The sequence below is a fragment of the Pelodiscus sinensis genome, chromosome 4 (assembly GCF_049634645.1).
Source record: "Pelodiscus sinensis isolate JC-2024 chromosome 4, ASM4963464v1, whole genome shotgun sequence".
In the NCBI taxonomy this organism is placed as follows: Eukaryota; Metazoa; Chordata; order Testudines; family Trionychidae; genus Pelodiscus; species Pelodiscus sinensis.
The window spans coordinates 119233799-119254238 of NC_134714.1; the positions used below are offsets into that span (position 1 = coordinate 119233799).

The window sequence follows — 20440 nt, forward strand, 5'->3', positions numbered from 1 at the left end:
ATGCTATTGTTTCAATGGTAGCTACGTGGAAGTATGAAAAGGAAACACATGATAACCTGTCTCTTTATGTGTGTACACAATTACAATCAAGAAACAAAATAAAACAAAAATAACACCCACACCTTTGGAGACTACTATACACGAAGCATAGGGTGGTCAGTCTTTTAATTATTGTAATGTGAATTTTCAAGACACATCACTTGTATTTTATATAAATTGTCCAGATTCTTACATTTAAGATTAGATAGCTGATGTTTTTATAGCTGACATCCCCATCTGTTTCTCTTCAACAGCTAGCTACACTATCATACTCTGTTGTGCTTTCCCCACCTAAGGTCATTCTTATCCTGTCTCTATAGATAAAATTGTAACAAGAGCTGTGGCAATTAGTCATCTTGGACAGAGAAAATTCCCAGGTGGTAGCTCCCATATATAGTTTTGAAATGACACTTTGTAATGAAAAGTAAAGCTTTGCTTTCCCCAGCCCCTCTTGTGTCCTAATTACAAAGGTTGATTTTTATTTAAAGGTGAAGCTGTTTGGTCCCATGCCAAGCTTAGTTCATTGACACCTAGCCCCCTTTTTGTTCATCGTTAAGCAGTAAAACCTGTGAAATAGCCACTTCTTAGAACTTTTGAGTGAAATCTTTGTTCCTTGGTGTAAAAGAAAATAGAAATCTAATATGTAGCAGATGACCATGCAGGCTAATATTTTCAAAGATGCTTTCAAAATTGTACCTGCAACTTTTGATATCCAGATTCCTATCAATGCTTAATTCAAATGACCCAACTCTGATTTAATTTGTGTTAACCCAATTTGGAAGTAAAACTCTGTATATATAAATTTAGAGGCTCATGTAAGGCATTTTTGAAAACTTTGCCTATTATAATCTTAGGTATGAGTTTCATCTTAAATTTCTTAGGAATGGGTCTTGGTTGAAGTAATTAGGAAAGAAAAAGCCTTTAGCGTTTTAGAAATTGCTCAGTCCTGATAGCCTTATGCTTTGAGATCATTAAAGGTGTCCTTGCACACCAATCTTTCTGCATTTTCTTGCCCTTATATTTCACAGACTGTAAGAAAAATGTTGGACAATTTATTATGTTTCTGAACTGCCTCAGGGGAAAGTTTGGCATAGCATATGCCATGGCTGTTATGATTCCGACAGGGCCTTGCAGGTGTGCTCAATATCACAGGCATGCTTAAAGATGCTTTTCTGATCCTATAATGGTGTCCATGCTGTTTCCAGAAGCAGATATTCAACACAAGAGAGAGAGGTGGAGGACTACTGATGGGAACTGATAGTTAGAGGAAGGTGTAGAGCAGGAATGGATAACCAGGAGTGGTTCTCCCTCAGGGCACCAGAGCCCCACACTTACCTGCTCCTCATCTCCCTCCTATCACTTCTGGAGCATGCAGACACCTGATCTTCGCTCCCTCCCTGCTCCTCTCCCACCCTCCTTGAGCTGGAATGCTGCAAACAGCTCTGGGAGGGAGAGGAATGGGGACAGAGTACACATCAGGCAATTCCTGGCTCCTCCAAAAGTGCTGTGAGGGAGGGGAGAGGAGCAGGAAGTGCAGGGCCCCAGTGAGTGAGAGGCGCATGGGGGAAGGAGGCAGACGGGGTCCACTGGCCGCGGGTAGAGCTGCGGTAAGCCACATGTGGCTTGCAGGCTGCAAGCTGCCCACTTCTAACATAGAAGGGAAAAATGAGCATACGAAGAAAGGGAGAGAACTAGAGTTTGTAAGAGCCAAGTGACCTGCCCTAATTTAATCTTTCATATCTATGAACAAATTCATTTTCTTCTAGAACATTCAATGATTGAGCAGGAAAAGTGTTAGATTACCAGCTCAGAAGACTGAAGTTATTCACACAATAAGTAAAGTGTGGGTCATACGCTGCAATGTTTCCAGTACTGCTGAAGTGCACAGTGAAAATCTTAATGCACAGTATTTTAATTTTGAAAGCTGAAAAACCTTTGTTACATTCAAATGCATGGTTATGTCTCCATTATCAGTGGATCATAATGAAGCAGTAAGTCATGTAACGTACGGGTATATTTATAGAAAGTCAACAGGGCATTGTTTGTTCACTCCATAATAAAATGTGTCTCATTGCAGTTCTCTGTTCCTTTAAATTTTAGTGTCTGGTATAACTAAACAGCTTTTATATTTGCATTTGTATTTTTCGCATAGCTTTTTAGATTGGATTTCTGTACAGTATATGTCTCCAAGTTTATTACTCTTAGTTTAGAATAATATTTTGCAATGTTCTGTTTTTCTTTTGCTTAGTCTTAATCGATTTTCTAGGTGATTTTTCCACACCTTGGTAAAATGATGTAAGACATAAAACCACAATCAGTATTGTAAATGGGATGTTTGCAGCTCCAAGCATTTACCTACTGAATAACTTTACATGCATATATATTCTATAGTTTTATTATTCCCACTGTATTGATTGTAAATATAGATACGAACACTTTCAGCTAGAGTCTCTCTTCATTAATCTATTTTAGGAGAGAAAATATTCTGCCATTGAGCAATGAAAAGAGGAAATTACAGTACTCTGACAAATTTCCTAGACACTAACAAAGTTGTAAGATAGAGAAAAATCCTAAATATCCTAAAAATTGTTAAATAAATAAAGCAATAACTTTAAATGAGAACTGAAGATTTTTCCCAGACTGGTAATTTTACATATGTTTGATCAGGAGGTGCAGACTGGAGTTAGATGCTTTCAGAAAAGATAATGAAATAATTATACATAGCTGAAAGGAGCAATATAGCATTTATTGTGAAGCAGACATTTTAAAGTACTGTTGATTTAAAAAAAAAAGAGATTGAAACATTGTGGTCCTTAATTTGGACTTCAAATGATTGCCATTTTGGTGTAAATGATAATATTCTTCTAGAAAACCTTTCAAATGAATGAAATAGTTACTTTAAAACTGAATCTCATTGTTAAATGTCTTGTGCCCATATATTTAATATTAATTACATCTGATGTTAATTTAAAAAAAATGTGTGTGCATCATGGCAGTTAAAGAGAATGTGTACAGCTGTTTTTTGTGGGTGAAAATGTGTGGAATTTTTCTATAAGCCAGTCACCACCAAATCCATGTTCAGAAGTAGTTACATTTTCTGCCACAGTTAAAGAAGTTTTTAAAAGGCACACATTCTCATTGGCTGAAAACATATTTTGCTATGAATATTATTTTCTTACTTCATATCCTCTCTAATTCAAACCATGCTTAAGAAAGATCACTGAGAAGGGATGTGTCATGTCAAATCTAGCCATGTCTTTGATTACTTAACCTCCTAAAACCCTGTTCAGTGAGGACCCAGGTCAAGGCTTGGGAGAAACTGAATTGTTTAGGCTAGTTGCTGTCTGAACGGTTGATGAGGAAAAGGTGTTTGATCTTTGTTTATTAAATCTGTAGAATGTCTTTGATGCAATTGATCATGAGATGTCTGTGATCTGTACATTAACAAAGATGTTCTTCATTAATTCTGCCAGACTTTTCTGGAAGATTCCAAAGGGTAGTTTGGGACAATTAGTCTTTTTTTCCCCCAAGATATATGCGAGACACCACACAGAGCTCAGTTTTTGTCACTCCTGTTCAGTATGTGTGAGACCTTTAGGAGAATAACTGAGTCAGCACAGGCTCAGGTATGTCTAGTACACTGTTATTCTAGGACTAATGTTCAATCACATCAGACTCAGCTGGTGGCAGTAGTGAAAGGAAAAATGGCTGTGATTTTAAATGAGGTAGGATGAGAGATTGAAATGCGAAAAGTAACTAGAAGAGTTATCAAGGATGATGACTGCTTAGCCACTAGAGGACATTTTCCCCCTTTGACTCAAATTTGGATTAAGAGGTATAATGGCTTTTAAAAATGAAAGGAAGTTCAGAAGAATTCAGAACCTTAAAATATTTGGAATATATTGCTAACCTGTTTTTAGTGCCTAGTTCTGATCACAAGCTGTCTGTTACACAGTGAATTAAGATTTTCAAAATTCTCCCCTGTCAGGGTTCAAATACAAATATGGTACAAAGTCAAAATCCTGATATGACAGAATCTTAATACAGTGAAACCTTTGTTATCCAGCACTCGGTTAACCAGAAAACTTTAACTGGCATTGCCCCCAGCCACAATACTGTCACATCTTCAGGCACACAAGCCTGGCTTGGTTTACCACGATTGGCTTAACAATTTTTTAATTAAGAAGCACTAATCATCGTTAACTAAGATAGAAATGTGAGACCAACTTCCTCACACGACAGAACTACCAATATTAAAAACTTGAGTTTTACTATTATTGGCCATTGGTTTTTCCTAGGTTGATGGGACCCTCAGATAACCGGAATTTTTAGCTAAATGGAACGCCCTAATCCCCGAGCATGCCGGATAACACACGTTTTACTATACATGTCTTGAGAGAGAAGAAAAATACTGATTTTGTTTTTAAGAAGCTGAAAGCAAAAAAAATATGTGGTGTGATGAAAATAGCATAGTTCTGCCAGCTTTTACTACTTGACTGGATTTATGTCATGGATATTTCATTTTGGATCTAAATTTTGTTTAGCTTCTCACCACAGATATTACTTATATAATACCTGCAAACAGTGTATGAGATCTGATCTAGACTTAGGATCAAATTTCTCATTTAACTCATAACCTTTTACTAGCATACATTTTTGGTACGCCAGCATGATATAACCAGGCTAAAACATTCATAATTGCTTATGTCTTATTGAAAAATCAATAAGACTTAGAGACTCCTAAGTACCTACCGGTAAGTTACTTTGAAAATGGTTGTCAGGGTCCTAAAGTATGTTCACAAATTTTACCTGTAAACTAACACTTTACCTTTAAAGCACTTTACTAACTAGCTGGTTAGAACATTCTGACAACAAACCCGTGAGATAAGTATTATTACTGTATTCATTATAGTACTGTAATGTGGCTATTGAAGCAGAATGACTATGCAACTTTCCTGAGACCACCTTGACTGTCAGTGGCTGCACCAGGAATGGTACTTGAGCTTTCTGAGGTTCAGTCTATTAGACCATGTCTTCTTCCTAATATATTGTAATTCCTTGAATCACTAGGACAAACATTAATCATACTGCAAGTTGAAAGAACATTTTAACCATTTGTTGGGACTCTTTTTATGTCTTACATGAAAGGACAGCTCTTCCCAGTCGGCTATAGCTATGTACTAGCTGCTATGATGGTTTCCTATTGATTTTCGGGTAAAAGTGTGAGTTACGGGGTTAGCAATTATCTATGTATTTACAGAATCAGACTTGCTTAAGAAGATACTTGGAAGCAAATTTTAGTCATTTCAGATTTTATTTCTTTGATTTTGCTTCTTTTCTTCTAGTTAGTATTTATAACAAGAGTAACTTATGCATTATGAATGTTTAATTTTGAAGATAAAATTTATTATTTATTATTTGACATCAATTATTTAATCTTTGATCTTTTATCCCTAATCTCCAGAACAAATACATATTTCATGTTGAAAACTGTAGTCGTGAGCTAGTTGGTCCTAACCCCACACTTATGGCTTTATTGCTGTCTGGGCTGATAGGAGGTTTGCCTGTGGAATAAGTTCTAGCTTTGCATTGATTCACAGAGCTATGCACTGGCACAGTGGTTCCAAAATGGACTTGCTAGTCTGAGCTGGTTATGAGTACAGGATAATTGGGGTGAAAAATAGCTATCTCCTACAAAAGAGATAAGTGCCTATAAAGGCAAAAGGGGGCTTTTCTGATAATGTCAACTTGACCACATACTTCAGTATTCCCTCTTTTTTTCTCTCCTTCATCATCCTGGATTTCATGATGGTTCTGTTATCTTGCCTGGGTGGAGGGGAGGAGGCAGACAAAAAGTATGTGAATTTAGAAGATGCTAGCAAGGAAAGCATGGGAAGGAAAGGTAGAAAAAAATACAAAATAATCATAATGATAGAGCAGGGGTAGACAATAACACAGTGGCAGTTCACCAGGATTAGCCCCTGGCTGTCCGCTGCCCTTATATTTACCTGCACGGCCACAAGTACCAGTGGTAGCAGCTCCCGTTGGCTGCAGATTGCCTTTTCAGGCCAGTGGGAAGCAGCAAGGACTGGGACACTACTTCCCACTGCTCCCATTGGCTGGGATGGCGATCCACAGCCAACAGGAGCTGTGATTGCTGGCACCTGCAGCCATGCAGGTAAATATAGCAGTGGGAGCCCTCCAGGAACTAATCCTGGTGGACTGGATTCGGCCTGTTATATGATGCCGGTATTTGCCCATCATTGACCTAGAGCTTTTCTAAATTCAGTTTATAAATTGATATCTCATATGAAGGGTAGGGACTTTCTTGACAAAAGAGACTTCAGGGAGTTTTTTGTTTGTTTTACTAATTACAATAGGTCATAGTATTTTTGTCAGTGAAGTTTGTATGGAAAAAAGGCCATTCTGCTCTTTCCTAGTGATGACAGTACTTGTGGCTTTGCACCATTGATATCTAGGTAATAGTTTGGTTGCATCACTAAACATATGATTGCCCGGATTCCTATAGTCCTTCAGAAAAAAAGGGTACTTCACTTGTGAATTTCTCTCACCTAAGTGGGTTTGTGTCCTCTCTTGTGACATTGTGGCAGTCTCTGTCCATGGCAGGCCCGAGTGCTCTGCAGGGAGGGGCTGCTCCAGCCTGGCTGGTGGAGCCCCTAGCAGCTCCCCCTGCCCACTCTCCCCTTTCATCAGTTAACCCAGGGCTCCTCCGCACGTGGTCTGTGAGCCGCATGCAGCCCATGGCCAGTTTGTTTTCAGCCCACAGTGCGGTTTGGGTTTACACAGGGCTCAACATGCAGCCCGCAGGTGGGAGCAAAGACAAAAAAGTAATCAATATAACGGTCTTCTGTTGAAATGCGTTTTAGTAGTTAATTTCCTGGACTGTCATTTCTCATTAAAAGTGCTGTCATATGGGTGGAAATGGGGTAAATATTGCATTTTATTAATATCAGCAGAACTGACTTAAATGGGGCTTGAGTGTTGTGTGGTCTTGCCTTAAATTTTGTACTCATGCCCGTCTGTGTGAAAGAAGCTATTTACATATATATTCGCATGTATATGAAACCACACTTAACCTGCGGCCCTCAGCATGTGCTATGAGTATCATTGTGGCCCCCGGGGCTTCCAAAGTTGAGTAGTCCTGAGTTAACCAGTTAAACAATCCAGTAACGTAACACCCATTTACTGGATTTTAAGGGAAGCAGCCAGATCACTGCTGCACCTGTGGGGGAGGAGGGCTGCCCCAAAAGTTGGTACAAAGGGGGCCATGTGAGGTATCAAACAAAAGCCCACTGTCTACTGATTCTGTATATGCTCTTCATATACCTGTATAATGTCGGTGTGGAAGTTATAAACATGTATTCTGTATGGATACTGGAAGTTTCTCTATATGTGGTTGAGCAATGGGTGAGAAAAACTCAGCCTATGGACATGCTAATTAGCAGGGCTTGACAAATGGCGGCAAAAGCCGCTCACCAGCCCCACACTGCGCATGCACAAGAGCGGCATTGTGTACGCGTGTGCTGCTGGTAAACGGAGCGCGCGGCTGAAATCTACTCTCCACAGGTGAGTAGATTCTAAGTTTGTTGAGCCCTGCTAATTAGCAAGCCACCAGGAACAATAGGTGTCTTAAGTACCAGAAACCCACCTGGGAAGGAATCAATGTGCCTGGCCACTGACCATGTGACTGTCTCCAGCTTGGAAGAGACCAGGAAGGGATATAAATATGCCATGTAGACGACTCCATCTTAGTGCTCAGCTCAGCTCTTAATCCCAGAGGCAGCCATGCAGGGATCAACGAGCTGGAAAGAACTGTGGACCCATCCTGACATAGGATGTACATCAGAGAATTTTAAGCTGGCAGTTTATAACATCTCTGCTACGAGCCTGCATCGAGAACTGGGTGATTCAATGCATGTAATGAATTACCCTTTAACAACCATACTCTCATGCTTTTCTTTCTTTTAGTAATAAACCTTTAGATTTTATATTCTAAAGAATTGGCTCAGCGTGATTTGTGGGTATGATCCAAGCTGTAAATTGACCTGGGATCTGGGGCTGGTTTCTTGCGACCGGGAAGAACCTGTTCAGGATAGGTGAGATTGGATTCTATAACCCCTCACCTGTGTGCAGTCCGGAGGCTGTTTGGGGCATAGGAAGAGCTGGGGTGTCAGAGGGGTTTTGCTCGTGGAGCTTCTGGTTGGCCAAGCTGGCAGCTGAAGTGCTCTGTGAGACAGGTTTGCCGCCTATTTGACCTCCCGTCAGGGGCTGTAAGGAGCCCCGAGTTTGAGCAATTCGACCTGAGCGGACGCCCTCAGCTGTGCCCAGACCTGTCCCGGTCCATCACAATGGGATTTTACATCTTTACACTCTGACAAAAGTTTTAGCAATGCAAGTACAGTGTAGACATAGCCTTAATGAACACCCCTCCTCCCCCACACACAGTCATGACTACTAATGAAAACACTTTAATTATAAAGTAGGAAATACCTGGGAGGATTTACTTAAGATTGATTTTTGTTGCTGTTTTTGTTAAATGGTTCATTTTGGAATGATTTACATGTGTTTATTTTTTCTTCTGTATGATGGTTCTTTTTAACTTAAAACTTGAGGGGAAAACAAAAATGTCGCTTGAATGCTGAGAGAGTGCAGCAGAAAGTAGTTATTTTGTTTTTCTCAGGAAAAGTGATGCAGCAAAATAATCTAAAATTCTTTTGTGTGTTTGCCCCAGCTCCTAGAAACAGTCCCTTTTCTGGTTCGAGAAATAATGTTCTGATCTGTATCCTAAATAGGATTAACAGAGGTGGTTTTGTTACACTAATCGAGACTATGGAAGTATAGCTTATTTTTTTCAAAATTCTGGAATACAGTTATATATGTAAATGTAGTTGATATGAAACAAAGGTGTATTTTGGAGACCTCAAATAGAATTAGATGCTCAATGAGTTACAAACAAAACATTCCTCTGCTTCTGTATTATATTTCTGTCAGCAAAAGAGCTGGAGTCAGGCTCAGTAAACAATGTAAGCATTTTAAAAATATAGGTAAAGAGACTTGTGCTCCTAATTCACTGGGATTTATTACATTCAGTTCTCCAGTGCTTGCTTGGTTTTGTGGGATTCTTTGAATCTTGATTTTTGTATGGGTAAAGTAAATTACACTACCATTAACTTGTCTGCTGTCTGACAGGAAGGTGCCTTCTTTGCTTGCAAGAGGCATTGCTGTCTAGACCATATACTATGCTTTTAAAGGCAAACGGCTTATTTTGTTAAGAGAGCCCAAGCTGTCAAAACCAAACCCATTGTAAATAGTGACCTGTCAAGTGTTAGATTGGATAAACTGAAGAGAAAAAATCATGGTCAACTGAGCAAATACAAGAGAAAGATTGCCTGGCATTTTAGGTAGAAGAATATAGTTCAGCTTTAGATTGTGGTTAGAAGAGCAGAAACTCTTACCAGTAAACTATACAGAGTTTATGCCGCAGATGATAACAAAAAAAAAATCTCTTAATTAACAGCCATTGTCACAAGTAATGTGTGTTGGAACCAAAGAAAATGGTTCAGATTTTGTTGCAGCAGATACATGACGTGAAAAAATGGGAAAACAGTGAATGAACAAATTGAGATCTGTATCCTCACGAAGTAAAATTGAGCTGCTGAACTAACAGCCATGTTCCATTAAGTGTAACAAACAGACATGTGAGCCTCTGCATCAATCCATCATGTCTGTATTGGTGGGGAAATGTCTCTTATCTTAGAAATAAAGATCTATTTTTTGTAGAGCAGATTTTCATATTTTATTTAACTCAGCTGTCACGTTAGTTTAAAGTCTAAACGTATGCATTTGGACATATTTCTTTGTTGTGTCTGGATATGTGAATTATTCCAATTTGTTTGACACAACTAAAAGCAGCATTTTTCTCTTCTCCTTCCTGCTTTGTAAAGGAAAAGCCTCTTGGGTTGAATTAGTTAAGAGTGGTCAAGAACTTTTTGTCCAGAGTTTTTCAGTGACAAAGGTACTTTCTGCACAATCAACATTTTGATGGTTGTCCAAGTTTTTTTATTTTTCTGTTGAGAAAATCTGAAGTAAGATTCCTTGTTTGTTCACCCAAATCTAAATGTTTTGATATGTTGCCTTGGCCAGAAGCATCTCATTTTGGGTTCATTTGACATGGAAATGCATCTCCTGAGCTGCTTTCATGCTTCATGGAATGTATCTCCTGGTGCTTTAGGGGCTGGGTTTCCTGGTTAGACTACATCTCCCATTGTGTACTTATGGTCTCCCTACTGGCTGAACTTCCCCAGTTCATCATGAGAGTCTCATGTACATGGTTGATTATTGGATATTTCATCTGGCCCTGGAGCCTGGCCTACCTAAGGGTGTGTCTAGACTTCAGGGTTTTTTCAAAAAAATTTCTACTCATGTCCTCTTTTTAGTATATGAAGCTTTGCTTTCATTTTTGTTTATTTGCTAAGTGATATGCTTTGATCTGACTGCTATCCCTCATAATCTCTTAACATCTATTTTTTGCAGTTAATACATTTGTTTTGGCTTTATCTAAAACCAGTGTAGGGAAGTGTTATGGGCCAGATCAGGCCCTGAAGCCAGAAAAAAGTCATAGAGAAGTCCTCCAAGGAGGCTAGAGTGTCTGCAGGAGGACGAGACCAATCAGGGACCAGGAAGGCCCTATAAAAGGAGCTTTAAAGCAGAGCAGCAGTCAGTTGCAGTGCAGAGCTGAAGCAGAGAAAATTAGGGCTGGCTGGCTGAGGGAGCAGCAGTACCACAGAGAGCTCTGAGTGGAGAGCTAGTGAGGGACAGTGGACTATTGATACTCACTGATGGACTGTGATAGATCCCTGAGATAAAGATGAGGACACCGTCTCCAGAAGGGGAAGCCCCTGCTAAAGGTTTTCCTCAGAAGGGTTTTTTAATGACTCAGCCCTTCAGTCAAGTAATACAGCCTGGTGCGAGTAGCCATAAAAAGCTGAAGAACAGAGTGAGTGTAGGCACGCACACTCAGCCAGATGGGGGCACTCACAGGAGGTGGATGCCATCCCATTACAGGACGATATAACTTGGGGTAGAAAACTGCTGTATAAGAGGCAGGGAGCGAATTTCATAAATTTATGCTGTACCATTTCCTGTGCAGCGCAAGATGCTATAATTTTGGGTTTACACTTGCAAGGCAGGTGCATGCCTGAGTGGCTAGAAAGTTCTTTAACTGAAGCCTTCCCATGCAGAGCTGATCACAGCGTTTGCATGTCATTGCCGTGGGATGTGTCCCTACCTGTATGTGTACTGGTGGAAGTGCAGACTGGAGCCTGGGAGAGGGCTTGACAAACTGGTTATAGCAGTGCAGTGTAAAGGGAACCCAGGCTGGTGGATCAGGTAGACTCAGGAGTACCCAGTTCCAGGTGGCACCCCGGGGAGGGTCCCCCTTCCTCCCCAGCACAACCTGGTTTCTATTCCTGAGCCCTTTGCAAATGGACTGTATGACCTTGGGCAAGTCACAGACCCAAACTTTCAAGTGTCCGCTAACTTTGGGTACTTCTATTTTGGGTCTCCTCCTTGAAACTTCTAATGGTGCATCCACAATTAGATGGCCCTTTGGAAAATCTTGACCTTGGCTCCATCAATGTAACATGGTACAAAATGGGGTAACAATCTGCCTCCTTAGAGTTGTGCGCCTTAAAATGTTAGTGCTTCTAAAGTATATTGAGAACACTAAAACAAGGTGCTTTTTAAGTGCAAAGTAGCAGAAAGGTTGGTTGGTACCTTTTGCTAGGAGGGGATTGTGAGTTATTCAGAGACTGCATCCTAGCTACTAGTATATTACTCCATGCCTTCATCTCTAGACTAGGGAGAAAGGTTGATGGTAAGCTGGGCTTTGTTGAAAAGCCTTATCCATCAAGTTAGCAGTGAAGTATTGTGGGGAAATCAATTAAATGATTTTATAAAGCCACTAAAACAAACACACACTCACAGTGAAGCCCCCCTGTTGGAAATCTTCAAAATGCTGTAATTGCCTGTAAAAAACTGACCTAATAAAGAAGCAGACAGCAACACAGAGAAGATAAATATAGGAAGAGACTGCTTTATATAGATTTTTTTTTCAGACCACTTTGTGAATCCTTCAACAGCCATATCCAGGACAATCCACAGGAATGAAAACTGTTCCTGTGATAAGAGTTGTGTATGTACCCACTGTCCAAACTGTTGTGTATGAACAGGACTAGATTCTGCACGTCCTGGTCAGGTTGCATACTCACTAATTGTCTGATTGATTTAATAGAGCATTCTTTGAGTAGGGTACTATGTAAAATAAATAAGGTCAGCAGAATCTGGCCCCACAATCTTTGGAGTAAAAGTTGATTTTATGTCTGTGAAGTACAGTTTTACTTGCAATTTTATTATTGTGCCATTTCTTTCCCTAGACACTTGGTGCTTGTCACCCTTTTATTGGATGTTCTGTCTTTGTTTTATATCCAGCTTTAAAAAGCTGGGGAAATAAATGCTAGATTCTGCAATGCATAAGAAAGAGGTACAGTGGGATACAACTTTGCCTTCTTTAAAAGTTCATAATTTATAGTTCAGCTTCCTAATAGTGGTATATTTGAATACAGGCAGTCCCCGAGTTACGCGGATCCGACTTATGTCGGATCCACAGTTACGAATGGGGCCCGTCTCCCTGGTCTCCAGCAGACCAGGGAGAGGAAGCAAAGCGGTGGAGGGAGAAGGGGAGCAAAGGGGAGAATGGGAGCAGGTCAGGGAGAAGGGGAGCAAAGCAGAGCAAAGCCGCGGAGCATGCGGGCAGCGGACAGCCCAGACGCGTCTGCAGACCAGGGAGAGGGGTAGCAAAGCAGAGCAAAGCCGCCGAGCCCGAGGGCAGCAGGACAGCCACGGCGCGTCTGGGCTATCCTGCTGCCCCCATGCTCCGCGGCTTTGCTCCAGACGCCTGTGGTACAGCAGCTGGGGCGCTGCCGGTTGGTCCTGTAGCGCCGCTCTGGGCGCTACTGGACCAACCCGGCAGCACCCCAGCTGCTCTGCCCCAGGCGTCCCCAAGTCAGCCGCTGCTGAAACTGACCAGTGGCTGACTACAGGAAGCCTCTGCCCCGGGCTTCCTGGAATCAGCCGCTGATCAGTTTCAGCAGCAGCTGACTTGGGGATGCCTGGGGTTCTTAAGTTGAATCTGTATGTAAGTCAGAACTGGCGTCCAGATTCAGCCGCTGTTGAAACTGATCAGTTTCAGCAGCAGCTGAATCTGGACGCCAGTTCCGACTTACATACAGATTCAACTTAAGAACAAACCTACAGTCCCTATGTTGTATGTAACCCGGGGACTGCCTGTATAGGGAGCTTTATGTCAAGAAACTGGAGAGGGAACACATTCAACAATCACAGCTTTGCTGGATTTCTGCGTTAAAAATTTACCTAAATGTTTGTTATTTCATAAAGCAGGGCTCTTGGTTGATTTGAGAAATGCTCTGAAATGCTATATTTAAACACAAATATTTGAAGTTTGATGGGGGTGAGGAGGTCTAGTGAAGGAGACCTAAAATTCTTGCTATGGTTTTCTTTATTTTAACCAATTAACTTTTGGGGTTTTTTTTATTTTCACGTTACAATTGAAGATGTTGCTTATCAATGCTGCTGAGTGTCTCATAGCTAATAGGTATTAATATATTCAGTAATTTTGCACATCTTTTCTTGAAATGATCCTCACAAAATTTTGGAACTTCTGAGACAGAGCTAAGTGTAGTTAGCTCATTACTTTTAACCTGTTGTTTTGTTTTTGTTTTGTTTTGTTTGCTTTTGGGTATGTCTACACTGTAAAGTTATTTCGGGATACTGGAGGTATCCTGAAATAGGTACACTGCGTCCGCTATTTTACCATCCATGTAAACCTTGTTGTATGAGGAATAAGGGACGGCTCAAAATAGCGCTGTATTTCGAACTTTGGTGCTGTATAGACAGCGCCAAATGACAAAGTAAGCTATTTTGAAATAGACTCAAAATAAGCTACGCAATTTGCATAGGGCAAATTGCGTAGCTTATTTTGAGTTTCGGGTGCTATATAGACGCACCCATAAAGACCTTTCTTCACTGATTGTAGCTTGCTTCTATGTATATCTGCAGAGTAAAAACTTCTCCTTTAAGAAACTTCTCCTTTGTATTCCATAAACCAAAAGTTGCAAAGTAAGTGATTGCAAGAAAGAAATTGATTACGTACATTTGCCTTCAGATCTATAGAAACAGTGTTTTAAATGGAAGATTCCTTTGAATGTAGGAATTGATTGCCTAGTAGGGAGTAGATTCTTCTTCAAGTTGTTCCTCATATTTTGTTTGATCTCTAGAATTTCATTTCTTTATACCGTTGAGCACGCGTCTTCGCTTTGTTCCTTGTGAGGTGCCAGTCATTTTAGCGGTGATTGTAAAATGGAAGAGTCAGGTGCAAGACTCATCTTTGATAGCAGTTTCACAAATGTGCTGCAGCTATCAAATGCTGGTCATTATCCCATCTAGCCTCTACCTTCCTTTCTCTTTATAGCTCCTTCCTTCACCTTGTACTACAACACAGACTTTAGTAAGTCCTTTCTTCACAGTAGAATCTATTTTATGCAAACTTTAAAAAAAAAAAGATGAACCTGCAAACATCAAACCCATCCTCTAGTTTGGTACCAGTTAGGTCCCGAGGATATCAGATTAGAAATGTTCAGCCTGTAGTTATAGTGATGGAAATGTAGCCATGTTAGTCTGGTGTAGCTGAAACAAAAAACAGGACTATGTAGCACTTTAAAGACTAATAAGATGGTTTAATAGGTGATGAGCTTTCGTGGGACGTTTGCACATTGGACAAACGTCTCAGACACTTCACTTCGCCAAAGGATCAACGCCTACAAAACAGATATCAGACAGGATCACAAAGAAAAAACAGTTTATTGCCATTTCAACCAGAAAGGACATTGTCTCAATGACTTGATTACCTGCATCCTGCTTCAAAGGCCTTTTAAGACTTCACTTGAAAGAGAATCCTCTGAGCTGTCATTCATGCTTAAATTTGACAATTTACACTTAAGTTTGAATAAAGACGCTAATTATCTTACCCATTACAAAGATAGCTTCCCCAATTATCATCTCTAATATCATTAGCTCACAGACATTTACCTCCCCCCCTTCTGTTCTGAAATTTGATTTATCCTTTTCATATGTGTTCATTTTTTTAATTGTATCCTTTAGTGTGTATGGTTGTGACAATTTTCTTCCACTATTTGATCTGAGGAAGTGGGACTGGCCCACGAAAGCTCATCACCTAATAAACCATCTTGTTAGTCTTTAAAGTGCTACATAGTCCTGTTTTTTGTTCCTGTAGTTATAGTAACTAAAAAGATGGCAAGGGGTCTATTTTTGACCTCCTGATGCATCCATAATAGGGATGTAAGGGAGTAGTTGGCTATTGGACTACCCAATAAACCTATGTTCTCTCCCCCACTCCCCCGCCCTGCTACCTCTGTGTCAGAGGCAGCAAGGGGGAGGGAAGCAGGAGCTGATGCTGGGAAGAGCCGGTTTAAAAGCTACCCCTACTGTGGCTCTGCATTTTACATGCAGGCTCTTACTACATTTAAACTGCAGAGCTGCACCGGTGGTAGTGAGCACCCCCCTTATTGATTAATCGAGTAGTCAATAGAAATTCCATTGGATACTCAATTAGCTAATTAATTGCAATTTAACATCCCTAATCCGTAATTCCCAGTGAACAAAGACTTTAGAAAAGGAGAGGAGAGACATAGGCAATATGTTCGGTATTATTTTTTCTTTCTCTAAAGAGTGATCAGAAGAAAGGAAAAAATTAGGGAGTAACATTTTTTTTAAAAAAGTTACTTAGGCATATGGGAGCTCTTATGTGCTTAGGCACTTTGTTGCTTTTGGAAATGTTATTCAATACTAGAAATATGATTAAAATAAAGACATAAAATAAAAATTAAATGAAGCTATATATATTTCCCCATGTATGTTCTTTACAAATAAATATGGTATTAGAATATTTTAATATATTTGTATTCCAGGCTAAAAATGTTATGTGTAAAGATAAATACCTTCTTTTGGGGGCTATAGATCACTCCGATTGTTTTTTAAAAGTTATTCCAGCGCCATGCTATTTTTCCTACACCAGCTGAAGAAGTGTACAGAAACTGCTATAAATCCTGGGAATCTTTCCCCTGGACTCTGTATTTGATGGTTGATTGCAAAGCACACTAGTGTGTGGGCCTAGCCATGTTGGTATTGTTCATAGGTCCACAGCTTTGACAGGACTGACTTAAAGGTGTTCAGTCATCGGTAAGCCTTTGGCTTCTCATTTATTCCATAGAAAGGAATGCTGATAGAACAATATTTCAACATGACCCTGCCATAAGGCTTTGTAACCGAGCAATGTCAAAGGTATGTAAGAATAATAGAATGTGTCTGCAGCTGCACTATGTGACCACCTCTTCTTTGGCATATCCTTGGCAGTAATTTATAGATAGTTCACTGTGCATTTTGTTTCTCTCCTATTGCAGGTGAAGCTGGCAGCGACACTTGTAGGCAAAGTTGCCCAGCTTTCTATTATGTGAACGTGTTTTCTGTAGTTTGTAACTTTGTAAAACTTTTAACAGCTCAGGCTGAAATTTTCCATTCCAGGCACTTGCCATAAGCTGATGTTTTTACAATTCAGCCACTTCAGAGAATGAGGCTTGCGGGGAAATACACTGGTTTTCTAAGGTCATCTGAAGAAGTGGGCTGTGCCCATGAATGCTCATGGATACCATCCACATGATTAGTTTTTATACTACAACCAGACTATTGGTTGTTTTTTAATTTTTTCCTGTTACAGACTCACTCGCCTACCCGTGTGAAGCTGTTACATTAATAGTGGGTTAGCTGAGAGGACTCTTCTGCATCTCTGTGTTTAGGAGCAGGCACTTGAAATTGGCACAGTGCTCGTGAAGGGGTCAGATTCCTTTTGCTGCTGTCTTCATGAAAATCTCCCCACATTTTTCATTTGCACATATTCAGTAGAGGTTTATTAGAGGCTGGCCTCTAAGTTTTGGCAGCTCAGTCTGCACTGAGCATATTTAGATCAGGATTGCAGCTGCTGAATGGGACTTTGTCATTTTCCAATGGCTTCCAGGGATGCAGGGAGGCCAGGCACTGTAACTCAGTTCAGAGGGGATAGCAAAAGGGGAGCAGAATGGGGGTGATAGGAACAGAGCGAGAGCAGGCCAACATTGGAGGCAGAGAAAGGAACAGGTGGGACAAAGAAAGGTGGATGCTAAGGGATTTTCAAAAGCGTTTCTTCCCTCTGGACTCTGAAGAGCAGTCTCTTCAGAATCTGGAACAGAATCCAGGATTCCTGAGTCACAGCATTGTCCTGCTGGCTCGAAAGCAGTTGAGAAACCTACTGGCAAATTTTCTAAGCCTCCTCCTAGTGGTAGTTTTAGGAAGCAGTAGCAAGCGGTTATCCTCTACCAGTTACTCTGCTCAAGTGGTAGAGATGTGTATGCTGTGGATCCAAGAGATCCAACTCAGCTGCTGCTGCACATGGAGGTCAGTATGATCCCCTGTCATGGAAATTTGCTGTCTCCCATGTGTGCATTATGATAAGTCTTTAATTTCAGATCACATTGGGGGGGAGGGGAGTTTCCAGGACTCGTGCCTCATTCAGTATCCAGGATGAACTGGGTGTGGGGGTTGAAACAGATTTGCATAGCTGTTGTCTGTTTTAAAACAAAAGTCAAAACAAAGACAAAACCCGCTTTCCTTCACGAAAAGCTGTGGCTCAGTAGTTGCTCAAGTGAAGTAACCGATGAGTCAGAGAAAAGAGATGATCTGTGAGTAAGGGCAATCAAAAGCTGTGTTGGTGAATTCACAGGTTCAGAAAAGGGCAACACAAATTATTAGGGGTTTGGAACTGGTCTCATCTGAAGAGAGATTAAAAAGACTGGGACTTTTCAGCTTAGAAAAGAAGAGACTTAGAGGGGATATGATAGAGCTCTATAAAATCATGACTGATGTGGAAAAAGTGAATAAGGAAAAGTTACTTGCTTATTCCCACAATATAAGAACTAGGGGTCGCTAAATGAAATTAATAGGCAGCAGGTTTAAAAAAAACAAAAGGAAGTTTATCTTAGCGCAGTGCAAAGTCAACCTGTGGAACTCCTTGCCAGAGGATGACGGTGAAGGCTAGAACTTTAACAGGATTCAAAAAAGAGCTAGATAGATTCATGGAGGTTAGGTCTATCAATGGCTATTGGGCAGGATGGGTAGGAATGGTGCCCCTAGTCTCTGTTTCTCTGCAGGTGGGTGATGGGAGTGGGATCACGTGAGGATTACTTGTTGTGATACCAGATACCCCAGAGGGAGGGATCTGGCTACTGTCAGCAGACAAGATACTGGGCTAGATAGATCTTTGGTCTGACCCAGCATGGCCATTCTTATGTTCTAAATATATCCTTGTCTGCTTGTATGCTTTGAGCCTAGCATTTTTATGGCACTTGATAAACATTGTGAAAAATAAGGTCATGGGTTTCTCAGGTTGGGTACCCACAACTAGTGGACAATTTTGGCCTTCATCTTGGTGACCCTTTTCCCTCTTTCTAAAATGGGAATAATACCCCTTACTTTACTGTTGTGTGAAGGTAGATTCACTACTTTGGTCAAAAGCATCCCAGAGAAATCTGGGAGGACTATGTTCAGTGTAGATCTGCATGGTATGTATTAAATGCAGCACATTAATAAGCAACTATAAATAAATAATTATGTTTATGTGTCTTGGTTGTATAATTAACCATGCACATAACATTTATAATAGACTGTGAAGCGTGCTGCTATATGTTACATTTATGGTTTTCTTTAAAAAAATGACTGTAAGTTTATCACTCTAATGCTGTTAAAGTTTTTATTAAACAAATTAGAATTTGTTATTCTATCTTCAAATGTACAAAAGAAAACCATGTGTATCAGCATGGATTAGCCGGTAGCACTCACCTCTGGGCCATATCCTTATGAGCCCAAATCTAACACCAGAATTTGTTCTGTTATTAGTATTGTTGCTGCAGTACTGGAATGGACCAAGGTGTGAAGTGCTGTTTTTCAATTTAAATATGAAAACCAGCTCTCTGCTTCCCATGGTTGATGATGTTCCAAAGAGAAGTTCAAGATTCTATGTCACTCTTCAAAAAGAGAACAAGGATCTTAGTTCTATGTTGCCTGTCAATGCAAAACTAAGTGTTCAGAACTACTGTATAAATCAGCTCTTGCCAACCTTATAATAGCTGCTACAATATGTTTGCTGGCTCAATTACCTGACTAGCAAACGCTTAGTCATGTTGTGAAGCACATTGAGATAGCTTCAACGTGAAACATAGCCGATAAACCCAAATTCCTTTCTTTTGTAAAAATACCATTTGAATCCTAGGCTGGCTATATACCAGCATATGACTGAGCAAAACCACAGGTGATGGAAATATTCTGTGTGCCAGCAAATACTGTAACTATATTTGGAAGAACATTTGAAGAAAGGGGAGAATAAATCTTTATCAAACTCAGAAATAAGAACTGTTTTCTTTTATTGAAATGTATAGTCTGATAGGATTTCAGGATTAACATGCTAGAATAATAGTTGATGGAAATTAGTCAGACCGCCTTGAGCTTGGATGATGGAAACATTGTATTGAAAAATAAAAAGACGAAGAGTCCAATTTTTCCGTATAAATGTTGTTCTAAATGGAGAAGTTCTCCTATAATAAGGCCTATGTTATGGAAGAGATGTTTTAACCAGCCTTACAGAAATAGAAATCTAAGATAAGAGTAGTTTTTTGTTACACCATCTTTCTACAGTCTTGTTGCCTACTTGGTTAATCTTCAGAGACCACTGTCAGGAGATGCCGTGGAAGTAGAGATTTGATTTTGGTTTCAAATCTGCAGTTGTCTGTAGAAAGAAGGCAGTGCTTCTTGGAAATGGGATGAGCTATCAATGACTGCTCCAATGCTTAGTCCAAAAATTTATTTAAAAAGTTAGGGAGAAGGAAGATCAATGCTGAAAAGAGGCAGGAGGATATGTAAGAGGAAAAATGTATCTATGGCTCCCATTATCATAGTATCTGAGGCTAGATCTACACTACAGAGTTTTAGCACAAAAACAGTGGGTTTTGCGCAAAAACTCGCAAAGCATCCACACCTCAAGTGCTTTTTTGTGCAAGTAAAATGAAAAAACAGAGGGTTTTTTCCGGTGTAGGTATTCCTCATTCTACGAGGAGTAACTCCTTTTTTTGCAAGACCTCTTGCGCAAAAAGGTGTGTGTGGACAGGGAACAGGGTATTTTTGTGCAAAAAAGAGGCAATCG

At 40.3% G+C, this 20440-nt stretch overlaps 1 protein-coding gene across 4 annotated transcripts in view; it reads left to right on the plus strand.

Annotated features, from left to right (window-relative positions):
* Positions 1–20440, plus strand: part of CHID1 (chitinase domain containing 1) — a 308728-nt gene that overhangs the window by 206040 nt on the left and 82248 nt on the right. The gene's annotated exons all lie outside the window — the stretch shown is intronic.